The sequence below is a fragment of the Narcine bancroftii genome, chromosome 2 (genome assembly GCF_036971445.1).
Source record: "Narcine bancroftii isolate sNarBan1 chromosome 2, sNarBan1.hap1, whole genome shotgun sequence".
In the NCBI taxonomy this organism is placed as follows: Eukaryota; Metazoa; Chordata; class Chondrichthyes; order Torpediniformes; family Narcinidae; genus Narcine; species Narcine bancroftii.
In genome coordinates this window covers 153,275,470-153,292,304 of record NC_091470.1, presented here as the reverse complement: position 1 = coordinate 153,292,304, position 16,835 = coordinate 153,275,470, and the positions used below count along the sequence as shown (strand labels likewise).

The window sequence follows — 16,835 nt, the reverse complement described above, 5'->3', positions numbered from 1 at the left end:
CGGCTAAGTGTTCTATAACGAGTATATACCTAAATTGTATGGTGTATTTTTTCTGGGGATGGTTGTGGTTTGGGTGATTGTGTGTGTCTCTGTGTACTTTCTCTTCAGATAACCTGTGAATCTACTCTGGTACAATCCCGTTTATGACCATTAAATTATCTGCAAGAAACTGTAACAAGCTTGTATGTCGATCCTTTATAATTTTAATTTGCATACTGTGCTGACTATGAGGTATGATATTGTCTGGAGTTGATTATTTTTGTTAAAAAAATACTTACATTTATCAAGAGTGTGTGCAACTTCAAGATGGCATAAAGTGTTGTTTATTTCTGATGAATTATTGAAATTAAACAAAAATTATAGGACAGTGGCCGGCAGTTTGGGTGCAACAAGAAACTGTTAATGATCAGATAAATGGTTTTACTGTTAAATAAAACAGCTAAATATATTCTGCTCTTCACAACAGGACCATTGAGCTTGCATTTAAGAGAATAGTTTAAGTCTTATCTGAAAGATGGCATCTCCAAAATGCTATATTCCCTCCATATGGCAGTATATTGTTTGCTTGGATTGTTTTACTCAAATTCATGGAGAATAACTTGAATCTTTAACTTTTCCATCAAACAAGAGCACTACCAACTGAGCTACAATTGACAGACTATTAATGTTTAAAAATTAAACAATGAAAATAAGTGCCATTGTTCTGTTACATTTACATGGTCATACAGAGCCATTGTCATACCCACACTCCTGTTCGGCTCCGAATCATGGGTCCTCTACCGGCATCACCTACGGCTCCTAGAACGCTTCCACCAGCGTTGTCTCTGCTCCATCCTCAACATTCATTGGAGCGACTTCATCCCTAACATCGAAGTACTCGAGATGGCAGAGGCCGACAGCATCGAATCCATGCTGTTGAAGATCCAACTGCGCTGGGTAGGTCACGTCTCCAGAATGGAGGACCATTGCCTCCCCAAGACCGTGTTATATGGCGAGCTCTCCACTGGCCATCGTGTCAGAGGTGCACCAAAGAAGAGGTACAAGGATTGCCTAAAGAAATCTCTTGGTGCCTGCCACATTGACCACCGCCAGTGGGCTGATATCGCCTCAAACCGTGCATCTTGGCGCCTCACAGTTCGGCAGGCAGCAACCTCCTTTGAAGAAGACCGCAGAGCCCACCTCACTGACAAAAGACAAAGGAGGAAAAACCCAACACCCAACCCCAACCAACCAATTTTCCCCTGCAACCGCTGCAACTGTGTCTGCCTGTCCCGCATCAGACTTGTCAGCCACAAACGACCCTGCAGCTGACGTGGACATTTACCCCTCCATAAATCTTCGTCCGCGAAGCCAAGCCAAAGAAAAAGAATAGTGTTCCAAAAGAAAAACATGCTGTGCTGATAACTGCATTGAAATTTGAATAATCCTCTTAGTTGTTAAAAGTTTCCACTCATCCACCAAAATGCATCGGAAACAAATCAATGTGTTGCTGTAAGCATAAAAATGATTAATAAGTCAGAATTTCCTCCTCTTAATTTATTAAGAATCTATTTTCATCCATTATTAAAAGTCTTATGTGCAAGACTGATTACATTTCTGCTCTGTCCTTCAAGTATTAGTGGAGATTGGATGATATAGTTCAAATTAAAAATAGATTTGAAATGATATGGGAAGGCATTTGCATTCAATCAAGTTGGTTTTAATGTCATTATGTTTTAAAATAATTGCAAATTATATTTAAAACAAAATATAAATAGCAACTATTACATCCTCTAGTCTATCATCATTCTAAATATTAAATTTAGAAGAACCCGTTCAGTTCTTTTTGCAAAATTACTGATTATTTCTAGGTGTGGCTTTGGCCTATTATTATAAATGGCAGATTTTGAATTCATTTACTTCTTGCTCCCTCTTCCATGAACAACTTCTGTGTTTTCCTTTATCTTAAATATTTTGATTGGTATCTGCATGTAAGGTTATTTTATTATTATTTAAGCACAAGATAAAGACAAGCTGTGATGAAGCCAGTACCCATACTTGGGTCCTCCAACAATGCAGGTTCACAATAAGGATGTGGCAAGTGTGGACCACATCTTACATCACAGACATGTGATGACTATTGGCAGGAAATGCATGCTATCATGGAATACAACGCAAAGCCTAGACCAACATCCACAGCAATGGTTCTTGGTCAGCTTTGTTGGGCTGGCTACATTATTTGCATGCCAGATGTCTTACAAAATGACAAAAAAAAATTAAAGCTGTATTCAAAGATTCCTTGAAAAATGCAACATTTCCAATGACACCCTAGGGATGTGCCCCATAATTGTTCTTAGTGGAGAAGCAGCATTCGGGATGGTGTTGAGTACATCAAAGTCATGCACTAAGAGAACACAGAAGCCCTACATAAACAGTGGAAGGGGAGCAGCATCTTACAAATTACTCAGATCGTCAAATACCTCCCCTGAAATTCTCATATTGACCTCATCAACCATACAGAACTCTCAAAACCAAAATAAAAGTAACTTATCCTTGATGCCGAGGGCAATCTAAGGATAAGAAGGACTTACTGTAACTTGATGTGGAATAGAAAACCAGGGTGACCTCGCAATACAAATCACATCAGCCATTTTGTAACAATTTGTTTTTGGAAAGTTGGATTCACTCTATATTGTGTGAGAATAAATGACCCAAACATGGATGGTATTACAATCTTTCCAAGCATTCATTATTTATTGGAGGTAATTAGTTACATCTATACAAATAAAAGCTGATCTGAAAACAAACTCAGAATGTAATGAGGATGTTATGAATGATGTGGATTTACAAATGTGTCTGCAGGACACAGTGTTAAAGTTTTATCTGAAGTTCACGAGTTGAATTTGAAATGTCTTCTTCCTCATTGTTGATTTGTATTAATTATTTATCTTTATTTCACATGAGAAACTACAGTAGCTAATTGTTCCTATTGCTTTATCCAGTATAGATCAAATGTGCAGTTCTTTTAAAATCAAAAAATATGCATTATTCACAATAAATCATTTACAAAGAAGAAAACTGTTCGTCTTTTTACACTCACGATGTCAGTCATATCGATACATTCACTGACTGTTACACAATATATCAATATCTTCCAGCAATCTACATACATGTGGTGTTTCTCCCCCTCCCATTCCTCTTCCCCTCCGAAAAAACAAGGGAAAGACCGAGAAAACAAGAAAAAAAAAGAAAGAAAAAAGAGAGAGGCTGTATGTGGAGTCGATGCTTCCAGTAAGTGTCCATAGAGGCTATGGAGCCACCCCCTTATATAATTATTCATTAATCCATCTATTGGTAGATCTCCATATGTCTTTTATTGCGGTGTGCCTACAGCTGTCCTCCCGTGTACTTCTGATATGGCTGCCATATTTTAACAAAGGTGCTGAGTTGGTTTCTAAGATTATATGTTACTTTTTTCCATGGGAATACAGCTATGCATCTCGGTAATCCACTTACTGATGATAAGAGGGAGTCAGACTTCCAGGTCATTGCAATGTTTTTTTTTGTTGCTGTGGACAAAGAAATAGATAGGAATTGAATTTGGAATTTGATTAATTTGTAGCCTTTGTCCATAAAGTTTCCCAGCAGATACAACATTGGATCTGGCAGAAAGGTTACCTTCGTTATTCTAGTTAATATGTCACCCAAATCCTGCCCAAATGGGGCAACCTTTGTGCAGGACCAGGTTGTATGAACAAATGTTCCCTGCTCCACTCCACACCTGAAGCGCATCTCGGTACCTCTGGTTTTGCCTTGTGAATTTTTGTGGTGTGAGATAGAGCTTGTGCAGAAAGTTGTATTGAACCAGTCTATATGTAGAATGAATAACTCCTGTGTGGTGTGCTGTTAGCCAGAATCAGACACACAAGGTAAAGATTGTACAACAGGTTTTAATCCACAAAGACTTCCACAGAGCCAGGCTGGCTGGAGCTGCAGTAAATGAGTGAGCTTTGGGAGGCTGGCGCAGGCTTATATCCCGGAGGGTGATTGACACCCAACCGGGTGGAGCTCGATCTCTTCAGTCTCTTCAGTCCTACTGATTGACAGCCTGCCAGGTGTTGTCCTGTCCCCTTACACTCCTGCAGGTACAGAGATTGGCCCCTGCAGTAGGCCGGTGGTGTACCGAGATGCGCTTCAGGTGTGGAGTGGAGCAGGGAACATTTGTTCATACAACCTGGTCCTGCACAAAGGTTGCCCCATTTTGGCAGGATTTGGGTGACATATTAACTAGAATAACGAAGGTAACCTTTCTGCCAGATCCAATGTTGTATCTGCTGGGAAACTTTATGGACAAAGGCTACAAATTAACTAAATTCCAAATTCAATTCCTATCTATTTCGTTGTCCACAGCAACAAAAGAAAACATTGCAATGACCTGGAAGTCTGACTCCCTCTTCTTATCAGTAATTCACTTCTTTAAAATTGTCCTGAGGAGGGGGTGGTGGCAATAATAAGGAATCGCACCCACTATATACATACAATATTTGCAGATTGAGACGATCCAGCGGCTGCTGGGGTCTCTGTGACCGTTTAGGACTGGCTCCTGGTCACTAGTCGGAGGGGTAGTGGGGGGGGTGCTGGCGGCAGGGGTCTGTGTGGCTGGTGTGGTGCCATGCGAAGGGGGGTCCGGGGTCGACGTATGAGGGTTATATTGAATGGGTGGGGGGGTGGATTCGTCTCCCAAGGATGAAGCGGGCCCCTGGTGGTCAAGAAGGTTCTGCGTGCCCCATAGCTGCCTGGGGATGGGGATGTATGCCCGATCAGCGTCATCCTGGGCTGGAGGGTGGCGTGGTGTGATGGGTGCTCCTGCTGGTGCCAGGTCCCTGCTTGAGACGGTGTCCTCCCTGCCACTGCCGAACCTAACATACGCATAGTTGTGGTTTGCATGTCGGAGGAAGACCTGCTCGACCAGGGGAGGAGTAACTCTACTAATGGGCGCATCCTTTCTGGATATGGCTGACAACTCATGGGCCACGATGTACCCCAGGATGGCAAGACGGGTGGTGCTAAACACACACTTCTCCTTGTTGTAAGTGAGGTTCAGCTCCCTGGCCATCTGGAGGAATTTTTTCAGGTTAGCATCGTGGTCCTGCTGGTCACGACCGCAGATAGTGACATTATCCAGATATGGGAACATCACCTTCAGCGTCCTCCTGGGCTGGAGGGTGGCGTGGTGTGATGGGTGCTCCTGCTGGTGCCAGGTCCCTGCTTGAGACGGTGTCCTCCCTGCCACTGCTGAACCTAACATACACATAGTTGTGGTTTGCATGTCGGAGGAAGACCTGCTCGACCAGGGCTTTGGCCTTGTGTGTCCGTACATGCTTACACAGGAGCCATACTGGGAGGGACATTCCAGTTGCCGACCTCCTGGGGAGTGAGAACAGATGTTCGTGAGGAGTCTCGTTGGTAGTCGTGCACAGCAGCGACCGAATGGCATGGAGCACCTCGGGAAGGGCGTCCTGCCAGTACTCAACGGCCTTTCCTTTCGACCTGAGAGCCAGGAGGGCTGCCTTCCAGACCATCCTGTTCTTGCATTCCACTTGCCATTGCCTCTCGGGTTATAGCTCGTCGTGTGACTGGTCATGATGCCCCTCACTGTCAGGTACTAGCGCAGCTCATCACTCATGAAACTAGGACCGTGGTCGCTGTGGATGAAGGCGGTGTAGCCAAACATGGTGAAAATCTGCCCCAAGGCCCTGATGACAGTGGCCGTGGAGGTGTCTGCGCAAGGGATAGCGAAAGGGAAGCGTGAGTACTCGTCCATTACCATGAGGAAGTAGACGTTTCGGTTCGTGGAAGGCAGGGGGCCTTTTAAGTCCATGCTGAGATGCTCGAAGGCCGAGTAGCCTTTACACCATGGGCCTGGGGCGGGCAGAAGAAGCGGAGTTTACACTCCGCGCAGACCCGACGGGCCTCGGTCATGTCCCTGACAGCTCTGATGGTGTATGGCAGGTTTCGGGACTTAATGAAGTGGTACAACCTGGTGATACCCAGATGACAGAGGGACTCATGCAATGCCTGCAGCCTGTCATCGTGCATAGATGCACAGCAGCAAGAGAGGGCATCGGGGGAGTCATTAAACTTCCCGGGGCGGTACTGGATGTCATAGGTGGAGGTTGCCAGCTCGACTCTCCAGCGTAGGATCTTGTTGTTCTTGATCTTGCTCTTATGGGTAGTGTTAAACGGCCCACTGGTCCATGAGGAGGGTGAATCTCCTGCCGGCCAGGTAGTGTCGCCAGTGGAGTACCGCTTCCACAATCGCCTGGGCCTCCTTTTCAATGGCGGAGTCCCCTAGGTCGGAGCCGTGGAGGGTCCTGGAGAAGAAAGTGGCGGGGCGCCACCACCCCCCCCCCCCTTGGTTGAGGGAGGCAGCGAGGGCCACCTCGGAGGCATTGCTCTCCACCTGGAAGGGGGAGTCCTCATCCACAGTCTGCATCGTGGCGTCCATGATGTCTTGCCTGATGCGGATGAAGGCTGCCTGTGCCTCGGGTGGGAGGGGAAAGGTTGTAGCTTGGGCCAGTGAGCGGACCTTGTCCGAGAAGCGAAGGATCCACTGCGAGTAATAAGAGAACAGGCCAAGGCATCTGCGGAGTAACTCTACTAATGGGCGCATCCTTTCTGGATATGGGCCGACAACTCATGGGCCACGATGTACCCCAGGATGGCGAGACGGGTGGTGCTAAACACACACTTCTCCTTGTTGTAAGTGAGGTTCAGCTCCCTGGCCACCTGGAGGAATTTTTTCAGGTTAGCATCGTGGTCCTACTGGTCACGACCGCAGATAGTGACATTATCCAGATATGGGAACATCACCTTCAGCTTGTGCTGGTCTACTATGTGATCCATCTCCTGCTGGAAAACGGAGACCCTGTTTGTGACCCCAAAGGGAACTCGGCGGAACTGGTACAGGCATCCGTCCGCCTCAAAGGCGGTGTAGGGCTTGTCCTTCGGGTGGATGGGGATTTGGTGATATGCCGACTTCAGGTCAATCGTGGAGAAAACCTGGTAGCGGGTTATCTCGTTGACCATGTCGGTGATCCTCGGCATGGGGTAGGCATCCAGCTGGGTGTACCGGTTAATGGTCTGGCTGTAATCCACGACTATCCTCTGCTTACTTCCCCTTTTGACCACCAGAACTTGGACTTTCTTAGGGCTGTTACTGGGCTCTATGACTGAAGTGCCAGTTGATGAAGTAGATAAAGATGAAGTGGTCAAACAATAATTATGGCTTTTATTAGCAGAAACTCATGGTACAATAATGAAAGACAATAGATGCATATACAGTTATACCCAAGGGGAGTGTCCTTAACAGTAGAGATAATGCACAGCCAATGTTAGTACAGCAAGGCTCACCAGAGGGGAGATAGGCAGCTTGGCAGACATTGACCACAGTCTCCCCTCATCAGAAGAAGGGTTAAAATCAAAAGGACAGCGCTAGGAAAGACTGAAGCAAGCGATACATGGATACCATGTTTGGCCTTGAGATACTCTAACAGTCAAAATACGCCAGTATCTAGCAAGCAATCGAAATATAATGAGATGTTTTATGAATATGTCAACCTATCAGCTTGTTTACGAATTCTGGTGCTTCTCAAAACAGGTGGCTCCTTTGCAACCTTGGGAACTGGTACAGGTCCTGAGTCTGTAGTGTGGGAAGGATGGGCTTCTGGACCCGCTCCAGAAACGCCAGCATGAGGCAGTGGACCCTCAACGTGGCCATCTGAAAGCTTACTAGGGGTCACAGGCTGGTGGGGGTGAGTCCAACCTCTCAGGCTCACTTTAAGTAGGGGTGCGAGGAAGGGGCGAACCAGGCAAGGCCAGATCTCTTAGGGGTACAGTGTCAGCACTCCCTGAGTCTATTAGACATTCAAGAGTCTCACCATTCACCTCCCCATTCATAGTCGATCAATCCAGTCCATAACAGCCCCCAAGCTTTGGAGTCAATTGAGCTATCACAGGGGATCTCACCTCGCTGTCACTTGAAGTCGATTCAGCCTGCTCGTCTGAAGATTCCCCTTTTTCACAGTTGTCTTCCATTCCTGCAGCTCCAGGACGCATTTTCTTGGTGCTCCTCTTCTTCTTATCAGTGGGAGTACTTTTCTCCTTACACGCTTTAGCAAAGTGGCCAAGTTTCCCCACAATAGCTGCAGGTAGCAAATCGAGCCAGGCACTCCTGTCTGTGCCAGCTCTTATCACAGAAGTAGCGTTTTTCAGGAATTTGCCTTTTTCTTTCCTTTGGGGTTCCAGCACTCCTGGATGTTTCCTTTTCGGTTTCTAGCATTTCACTGGACCGCATGGCACTTCTCAGTGTTTTGGCTAGAGTGACTGCCCGGTTGTAGGTTAAGGGCTCCGTCTCCAGCAGCCTCTGTCGGATGTAACTGGAGTCAATCCCATTGACTAAAGCATCCAGCTTCAAAGCATTGAGGTGTTATTGCACATTGACTGCCCTGACATCACATTCATTTGCCAGTGAGTCGAAAGCCAGTGGATAGGCAGCATCACTTTCCCTGGGTTTCTGGCGTCTAGTCAGCAACTGGTGTTGAGCAAGCACCACATTCCGTGGTGCTGTATAGTAAGCAGTCAGACGTTCCCAGGCTATAGCCAGAGTGGTAGCTCCTTGCGTTATGGCAAAAGGGACCTCACCCAGCAGAGAGTTCAGGTGGCCCCACTGTATCACCTCATCGACCACGTTGTTTCGAGCCATGTAGTAATCGAAACAAGCAATCCAGTGGTTGAAAATTTCTCTGGCCCTCGGGGCAGACTGGTTGATTATCAACCGCTCTGGCTTGAGTGCTGCATCTATTTCTGCTAATAAAATTGAAGTGCCCGTTGATGAAGTCGACAAAGGTGATGTGGTCAAACAATAATCATGGCTTTTATGAGCAGAAACTCATGTAACAATAATGAAAGACAATAGATGCATATACAGTTATATCCAAGGGGAGTGTCCTGAACAATAGAGATAATGTACATCCAATGTTAGTACAGCAAGGCTCACATGAGGGGAAACAGGCAGCTTGGCAGACATTCACCACAATGATGCCTTCTGCCAGGAGTTGCCGCACCTCCGCCTTAATGAAGTCTCTGTCTGCGGTGCAATAACGCCTACTTCTGGCGGTGATTGGCTTGCAGCCTAGTGCAAGATGTGGGAAGAGCGCTGGAGTGGAGAGGCCGCAGGTTGGCCGGGGCTGGTAGGTTGGCATGCTGTGTAATGTGAATGGAGGTTGGGGCCCCTCGAAGGCAAGGGTGACCCTCTGCAGGTGGCACTGGAAATCTAGGCCCAGGAGGATTGGGGCACAGAGTTTGGGCATGACCAGGAGACTGAACCCTGTGTACGTCTCCCCTCCCACAGTTATGTCAGCCGAGCAGCGTCCGAGAGTACCAACAGTCTTATCCTTGGCGGCGAGGGCGATCGAGTAGGTGGTGGGGTGGACTTTTAATCTCAGGGAGTAGGCCACGCTCGGGTGAATGAAACTCTCGGTGCTGCCACTGTCGAACAGGACCTTCGTTACCTGCCCGTTGACTTGCACGTCCATCATTGAGCGCCCAAAGTCGTGAGGGATGACCCTGGTCAGCGTGGTGGCGGCCAGGACCATCTCGGAGTTGGAGTCGTCGCTCTCAGGCTGTGTTCAGCGATTTATGGCTACCGGAGACATGGGGAGCGTCGGTAGGATGGCCTGGTCATCGCCCATGTTGACCACATCGACCTCAATCATGGGGTGTGGCGTGCGGCAGCCAATGGCACACAGAGGCATGGGGAGCATCGGTAGGGTGGCCTGGTCATTGCCCGTGTTGACTACGTCATTCTCAACGTCGTCAGGGGCCCTCTGTGTCGGCCGCTGCCTGACCCAAGATGGCGGTGGCACATGGGGGCTCGCTGTGTGGCTGGCCTCCTTCCCCAGACGTGTCCGTTGCGCCAGGGGAATTGACGTCATCGCGGCCGGCGGCAGAGATGTCGTTACGTCAGCTGGAAGTGACGTCACGTAGTTCTCAGCGAGTGGTGCTGGCGACGGCAGGGGCTGGTGCAGGTGTTCAGGGCACATGCTGCAACAGTCGCTGGCAGGGCTGGATGTTGCACTGTCGAAGTCGGAAGTCGTCACAGGGACAATGGCGGTGCCCGGCATGCGCACTTGGAGGGATCTGCAGGGGAGGTGGGGAGGGCATAGAGGGCCGCAGAGCTGTCAGCTGTTTTTGAGAGGCACACTTTAGCAAAGTGGCCTTTCTTGCCGCATCGGGAACAATACTGGTTCCTAACTGGGCAGTTCTGGCCCAATTGTCGATCTGACCCACATCAGGACCCACAGTACTTACAGGGGCGCTGGACACCTGCCTCAGCGATGTTCTCCTCCCCAGCTTGGTCTGGGGCTGCAGCTGCAGTGTGAGAGGGCCATTGGGGAGCCTGGGGGAACCTGGAATCGAAGGTTTCGATGTGCAGGGCTGTTGCTTCCAGGGTTTGGACCACTTCCACAGTCTTGGTTATGGCGTAGATATTGTCTTCCAGCAGCTTCTGCCGGATGGCCCTCGAGCGTAGCCCTCAGATGAAGGAATCCCGGATCAGCCTCTCGACCTCCACTGCACCTACCCTAGGTTCAGCCAGACATGGTTGGCCCAACTCTCGCAAATGTCCCAGGTAAGACTCAGCTGTCTCCCCGGGTTGCTGGGCTCAGGTGTTGAGGAGGTACCTTATAACCATATAACCACTTACAGCACAGAACAGGCCAGTTCGGCCCTACTAGTCCATGCCGTAGCAAATCCCCACCCTCCTAGTCCCACTGACCAGCACCCGGTCCATACCCCTCTAGTCACCTCCTATCCACGTAACGATCCAGTCTTTCCTTAAATGTAACCAATGATCCCGCCTCGATCACGTCTGCCGAAAGCTCATTCCACATCCCCACCACCCTTTGCGTAAAGAAATTTCCCCTCATGTTCCCCTTATAATTTTCCCCCTTCAATCTTACACCATGTCCTCTAGTTTGACATATTCGCATTGCGTCTCTTGCACAGACCGCATTCATGGGGGGGCTTATACAAGTTCTCGAGAGTGTCCATTGCGCTCTTGTACGTGGAGCAGCCTTTGGTTGCCTGGAAGGCGAGGGGACCCAGCTTTGACCGGAATAGGACCAACCTCTTCCGATCTGAGTCCAAGATGCCACCTTCATGTTCCTTGATGATTACCTCGACTGCATGCTGCCAGATTTTGAAGCGTGTCTAGGCTTCTGGGTGGCGTGGGTCGACTTCGAGGCTCCCTGCGCTCAGGAGTTTTTCCATGGCAGTCATGGGAAAATTTTGTGGATTAAATTGTGGTCCACTGTTAGCTAGAATCAGACACACACAAGGTAAAGACTGTACAACAGGCTTTAATCCACAAAAACTTCCACAGAGCCAGGCTGGCTGTAGCTGCAGTAACTCTGAGTGAGCTTCGGGAGGCCAGCGCAGGCTTATATCCCGGAGGGTGATTGACACCCAACCGGGTGGGGCTTGATCCCTTCAGGCCGACTGATTGACAGCCGGCCAGGTGTTGTCCTGTCCCCTTACACTCCTGCAGGTACAGAGGTTTCCCCCTGCATCGGCCAGTGGTGTACTGTCACACTGTCTTTATATCAGTCTGACCAACATCTCTCGTCAATTGTGCTGCCCAAGTCTGACTCCCATCTTTCTCTTGATCTGTGTAGCCCCTGTTTGGGGCCTTTCACCTTGGAGTACCAAGTACATTCTTGATATAAATTTGGGTGCGTTTCCCAGTCGAAGCAACCCTTCAACCTCACTAGGAGTAGGTGGGGTTGTTGTAGGGCCCCACCTATCCCTTAGAAATGATCTTAATTGAAGGAAACAATGAAAGATTCCATTAAACAAATCGTATTTACCCTTTAGCTGCTCAAAGGACATAAGCTATTTCCCCTCATAGCAGTCCTCAATATGTCGGATCCCCTGCTGATGCCAAATCTCCAGGATTTTATTTCCCATGTTCATGGGGATCAATTCATTGAGTCAAAGGTACCTTTGGTGATATTTTCACTTTCTCTCCAATACATTCATTGATCTCGTGCCAGATTTTAATCAGATATTTCAGTATGGAACTATCTGTTTTTTTTGGCTATTATTTTGGCATCCTGTTTGTATATGAAATCCTTCGCTGGCCTCTTCCCCCCCATTGCATGCAAATCCATTTTTACCAAAGTGGGTGGCTCCCCTTCCGTAAAGAAGGATGCAAGGAACCTTGACTGAGCTGCTAGATAATATTTCTTAAATTCAGGCAATGTTAGACCCCTGCCCATGTCAGTTTTCTCAAGGCTATTCTGGGTACTTTCCCATTCCAGATGAATTTCCTTATGCTATAATTCAGCAGTTTAGAAAAGGTTGTGGCAATGGAATTGGCAAAGACTGGAAGAAGTATTCAAGTCCCGGCATCACCTTCATCTTTACACTGTTTACCATTCCCATTAAGGTGAAAGGTAGATCTCTCCATCTCATTAAGTCACCTTCAATCTTCTCCAGCATTGGGGGATAGTTGAATTTGTATAAGTTTTCCAGGTTACTATCAATCTTGATTCCTAGGTATTTAATACCTTCTGCATGCCAACTGAAATCGCTGTTTCTTTATATTCTTCATGGTCAAATTTATTCAGTGGCATGATGGTTGCTTTTTTTCTCTGTTGGCTTTATAGCCCAATATTGTACCATAGTCCTCCAGTGTGGTAAGCCACTTTGGCAAAGACCCGGCCGGGTCCGACAGGTACAACATCACGTCATCTGCCATTAGATTTATCTTGTGCTCGCGCTGACCCACTTTATCACTGGATCTTTCCTGATAGCCTCTCCCAATGGTTCAATTGCTAAGACAAACTGCCCTGGAGACAGAAGACAGCTCTGCCTGCTGGACATACTGAGGGGGAATGTTGGTGATATTTGTCCATTCGTACTGACTTTTGCCTGTGGTTTGTCATACAGTGTTTTTATCCAATTAACAAATGTTTGTCCCATTTCAAATTTTTTCCAAAGCTTTAAACAAAAAAGGCCATTCTAGTCGATCAAAGGCCTTTTATGCATCCAGCAAAACTATTATACTTAGCCTGTGTCAAATGTATAATGTTAAATAGTCTGCTCAAATTGTCAGGAGAGTGCCTCTTCCTGATAAAGCCTACTTGATCCAGATCTTTCAGCTTGGGAAGCTTCCAACCCAACCTATTGGCTAATGCCTTGGTTATTATTTTGTAATCTGTACTTAGTAGTGAGGTAGGTCTATATAAAGATGGCTTCAACAGGTCCCTGTTCTTTTCAGGTGTCACAACAGTGATAGCCGTTGATAAAGATTCTGGGAGAGTCCGCGTCTCCTTCACCTGGTTCACTACCCCCATTAACAATGGAGTCAATAAGTCTTTGAATTTCTTATAAAACTCAGGGCGGAAGTCATCCTCCCCTGGAGACTTGTTTGTAATTTTTCCAAGGCCCATTCAATTTCCTCACTGGAAAATGGGGCATCTAATTCCACCTGGTCCTCCTGCGTCAATCTCGGCAACTCAGCCTCTGCCAAGAACTCCTCAATTTTATTTATGTCTCTTGGTGCCTCGGATTTATAGAATTTCTCATTATAAGTTTTAAAGGTGTAATTTATTTCTCTTGGGTTGTTTGTAACTGAGCCTGGCCCTGACTCAGCCCTATAAATCTTTCTTGAAATTTCCATTGCTGTCAGTTGCCATGCCAAAATTTTATGTTTTTTTCACCTAGTTCATAGTATCTTTGCTTGGATCGCAAAGGCGTTTTTTTCCATTCTGTATGTTTGCAGATTGTTGTATGTGTTTCTTATTTTCCAATTCCTGATATTTCTCCTTGGATCCCAGGTTTTGATATTCTTTTTCCAATTTTGTGATCTCCTGTTTCAATGTCTCCACCTCAGTCTAGTTGTCAGGGTGGTGAAATGTTATTTAAATTTATTCTCAATTTGGAAGCAAGGTCTTTGGGGTGAGGCCTGATTAAGATAATGTAGATATCTATAAAAGGAAGATATTGGCTTTCAGGAAAATTAGAGAAATAATAATGACCAGAGGTCAAGGGCATTAACATTTTTGTAGGTTTGGTTTTTTAAAAAAAAGGATAATATCCAAAATCTAATTGATATAAATATAAATAAAATTTTCAAATAAATAATATAAAGATGCTGTTAAAGTGCTCAACAATTTGCAATGATGGAATCCTTCGGCAGCAAGAAAGCTTTTGAAGCCTGAAACCCAGTTTGGTGTGGAATTTCACCTTGAGCATTATTCAGACTGAGGTGTACAGTATTTGTTTTGACCTACACTAAAACCCCCCACAATCTATCTCTTTTAAAAACATTTATATATAATATAAAATATAATGTAACCTGTATTTGTCATTTAAGAGAAGGTTGGATGAGTGCATGGATGTGAGGGGATTGGAGGGTTATGGATAGGGAGCGGGTAGGTGGGACTAGTGGAGTTTCACTTAAATTGGTGCGGACTAGAGGGGCCAAGATGGCCTGTTTCCGTACTGTAATTGTTATATGGTTAATACATACAATGGGAGGTGAAGAATGCAAATGCCTCACAATTAACTCATTTTATATGTAAACTATGTATAAATAGTTTTAAACATAATTTATCCATGATCTCAGAAAGTGGAACAATAATATGTAACATACAATCTTCATTTCTAACTTCTTGTAGATGAAGAGGCACCCTTTCATCAATTCTTCAGGTAGTTATAAATTAAAGATTCCAAATGGGATATCGATTTTTTTAATCTCTGTTTCTGCCTGTACATGTTGATGTCATATTGCAGGAGTGCATAACAATCTCAGTAGAAATTAATTAAAGCAGATCAACCTCATTCTTGAAACTTCAACATAATCAAAAAAGGAACCTGTATATTGAGTATATCCTTTCTAAAGCAAAGAACTCAAAATTGTTATTATACTTTTCAATATTGAATAAATCAACCTTAAATCTTGTATTTCTAAAAACTTAATTTATCAAATGTGGGTATTGTTTTACAAGGCTAGTATTCATTGTCCATCCTTTATTGCTCTTGAAAAGATTACAGAGTCACCATTTGGAATTGTTAGTGAAGGTACTCCTCTGGTATTGTTAAGTAGAGTGTTTCAGATTTTTAAATTTTATATTTTGAGTTTTAAGTCTAATCTAGGTGTACTTTTGGCCTCTGAGCCAGTGCTGCTCAATTATACCCTATTGATACAATCCCCATACATTTAAAGGGTGGGAGGAAACTGGAGCACCCAGAGGAAACCCACACAGACACTGGGAAAATGTGCCAGAATCAAACCTGGGTTGCTGGCGCTGTAACAGTGTTATGCTAACCATGCTTCCCCCTATGCTAACCTTAAAGAATAGCAATATATTTCAAGAAGTGAGGGGTGGGGGGGGGGGGGGGGTTCCTTGCAGTTCTCACTTTTGCCTTATTACACAAGATAAGTCTTGGTTTTGTGAGATACTGTCCAAGTAGCCAAGGAGATTAACTGCAGTGTTTTTTTGTAGATGATTTAAACTGCAGCCTTAATTAATTGATAAGAGGAGGGATTAAATATTCAGGGAGTGGATGGGAACCCAATCAAGTGAAATGCTTTGTTCTGGATAGTTTTGCTTGAGTATTGTGAGAACTGCACTGATCTGAGTAAGATCATACTCCTGACTTGTGTTTATGTACCTAATGGAAAAATTCTGGGGAGTTGGGAGTTAAGACACTTGTCTCAGAAGGCCCTGTTTTTGTCCTGCTCTTTCCATCACAGTAATTATATCTTTGAATTAGTTAACCTTTATAATTAGAGTAGGCTTCAGGTTGTTGATGCTTCAAGATTAAATGATGGCATTGCTTTTGAATGTCAAGGGTGGATGCTTAGAATCTTGTGCAGAAGATGGTAATTGCCTTGGACTTCCATCAGTCAAATGTTATTTGCCACTGGCCAGTTCATACCTCAATATTTTTAGTCTTGCTACATTCTCATTAATAAACTTTTTATGATTTTTAAAAAAAAAAGATCAATAACTATGCATTTGGAGATTGTTGGTCTGGAACAAGCCTGAGGAATTTTTATAAAGATGTCCAGGGACTGAGAGAATTGACCTCCAATTATCACATTTTTATTTCGCATAAAGAAAGATAATTTCAGCAATGAATTTTCCTTTTGACTTTCCTTGACCACACACTTCCAATTTTGTTGATACCATTGAGTCATCATACAGCATAGAAATGGGCCTTTCTTCCCAGCTTGTCCGCAGTGACCAAATGTACCATCCAGATGAGTTCACCTGCCTGTATTTGGCCCATAACCCTAAACCCACCAAATCTATGTTTTGACCACTGATTTCATAAACATTGCAATGTAATACCTGCCTCAACCACCTCCTTTATCATTCTTCTCTGCGTAAAAATGTTACCCCTCAGGTTTCTGTAAAAGCTCTCTCTCCTCTTCCCCCACTCCCTAACCTACACACATGTCCTCCAACTACTACTCTGGGGGAAAAAGACTCTGTGTTCACCCGATCTACCCTTTCATGGTGTTGCATATCTATGATATTATGATATTACCCATCATGTCTAGAATAAAGCCCAAGCCTGCTCAACCATCCCTATAGTTCAAGCCCCTGAGTCCTGGAAAAATTCCTCTGGAATTTGTCAACATTTGATTAATTGAGTCTGCTGAGTGATCTTGGAAATAACCAAACTGAGCAGCTGTGAGCACAAAGTGGGTAGAAAGTGAGATGGATCATCCGTTTGGCCCTTCCATTGAAAATGGTTTCAATTTTTATTCATACCTTGAA

At 45.4% G+C, this 16,835-nt stretch overlaps 1 protein-coding gene across 8 annotated transcripts in view; it reads left to right on the top strand.

Moving 5' to 3' along the window:
• The window catches only part of kcnab2a (potassium voltage-gated channel subfamily A regulatory beta subunit 2a), a 175,405-nt gene that overhangs the window by 46,964 nt on the left and 111,606 nt on the right, over positions 1 to 16,835 (top strand). The window contains exons 3-4 of one of the 8 annotated variants that reach the window (XM_069918620.1): positions 10,544 to 10,669; positions 14,724 to 14,754. The exons of the other annotated variants lie outside the window; for them this stretch is intronic. The gene's annotated coding sequence lies outside the window, so the exon portion shown is untranslated. The remainder of the gene's footprint in view (positions 1 to 10,543; positions 10,670 to 14,723; positions 14,755 to 16,835) is intronic. 8 annotated transcript variants of the gene reach the window in all.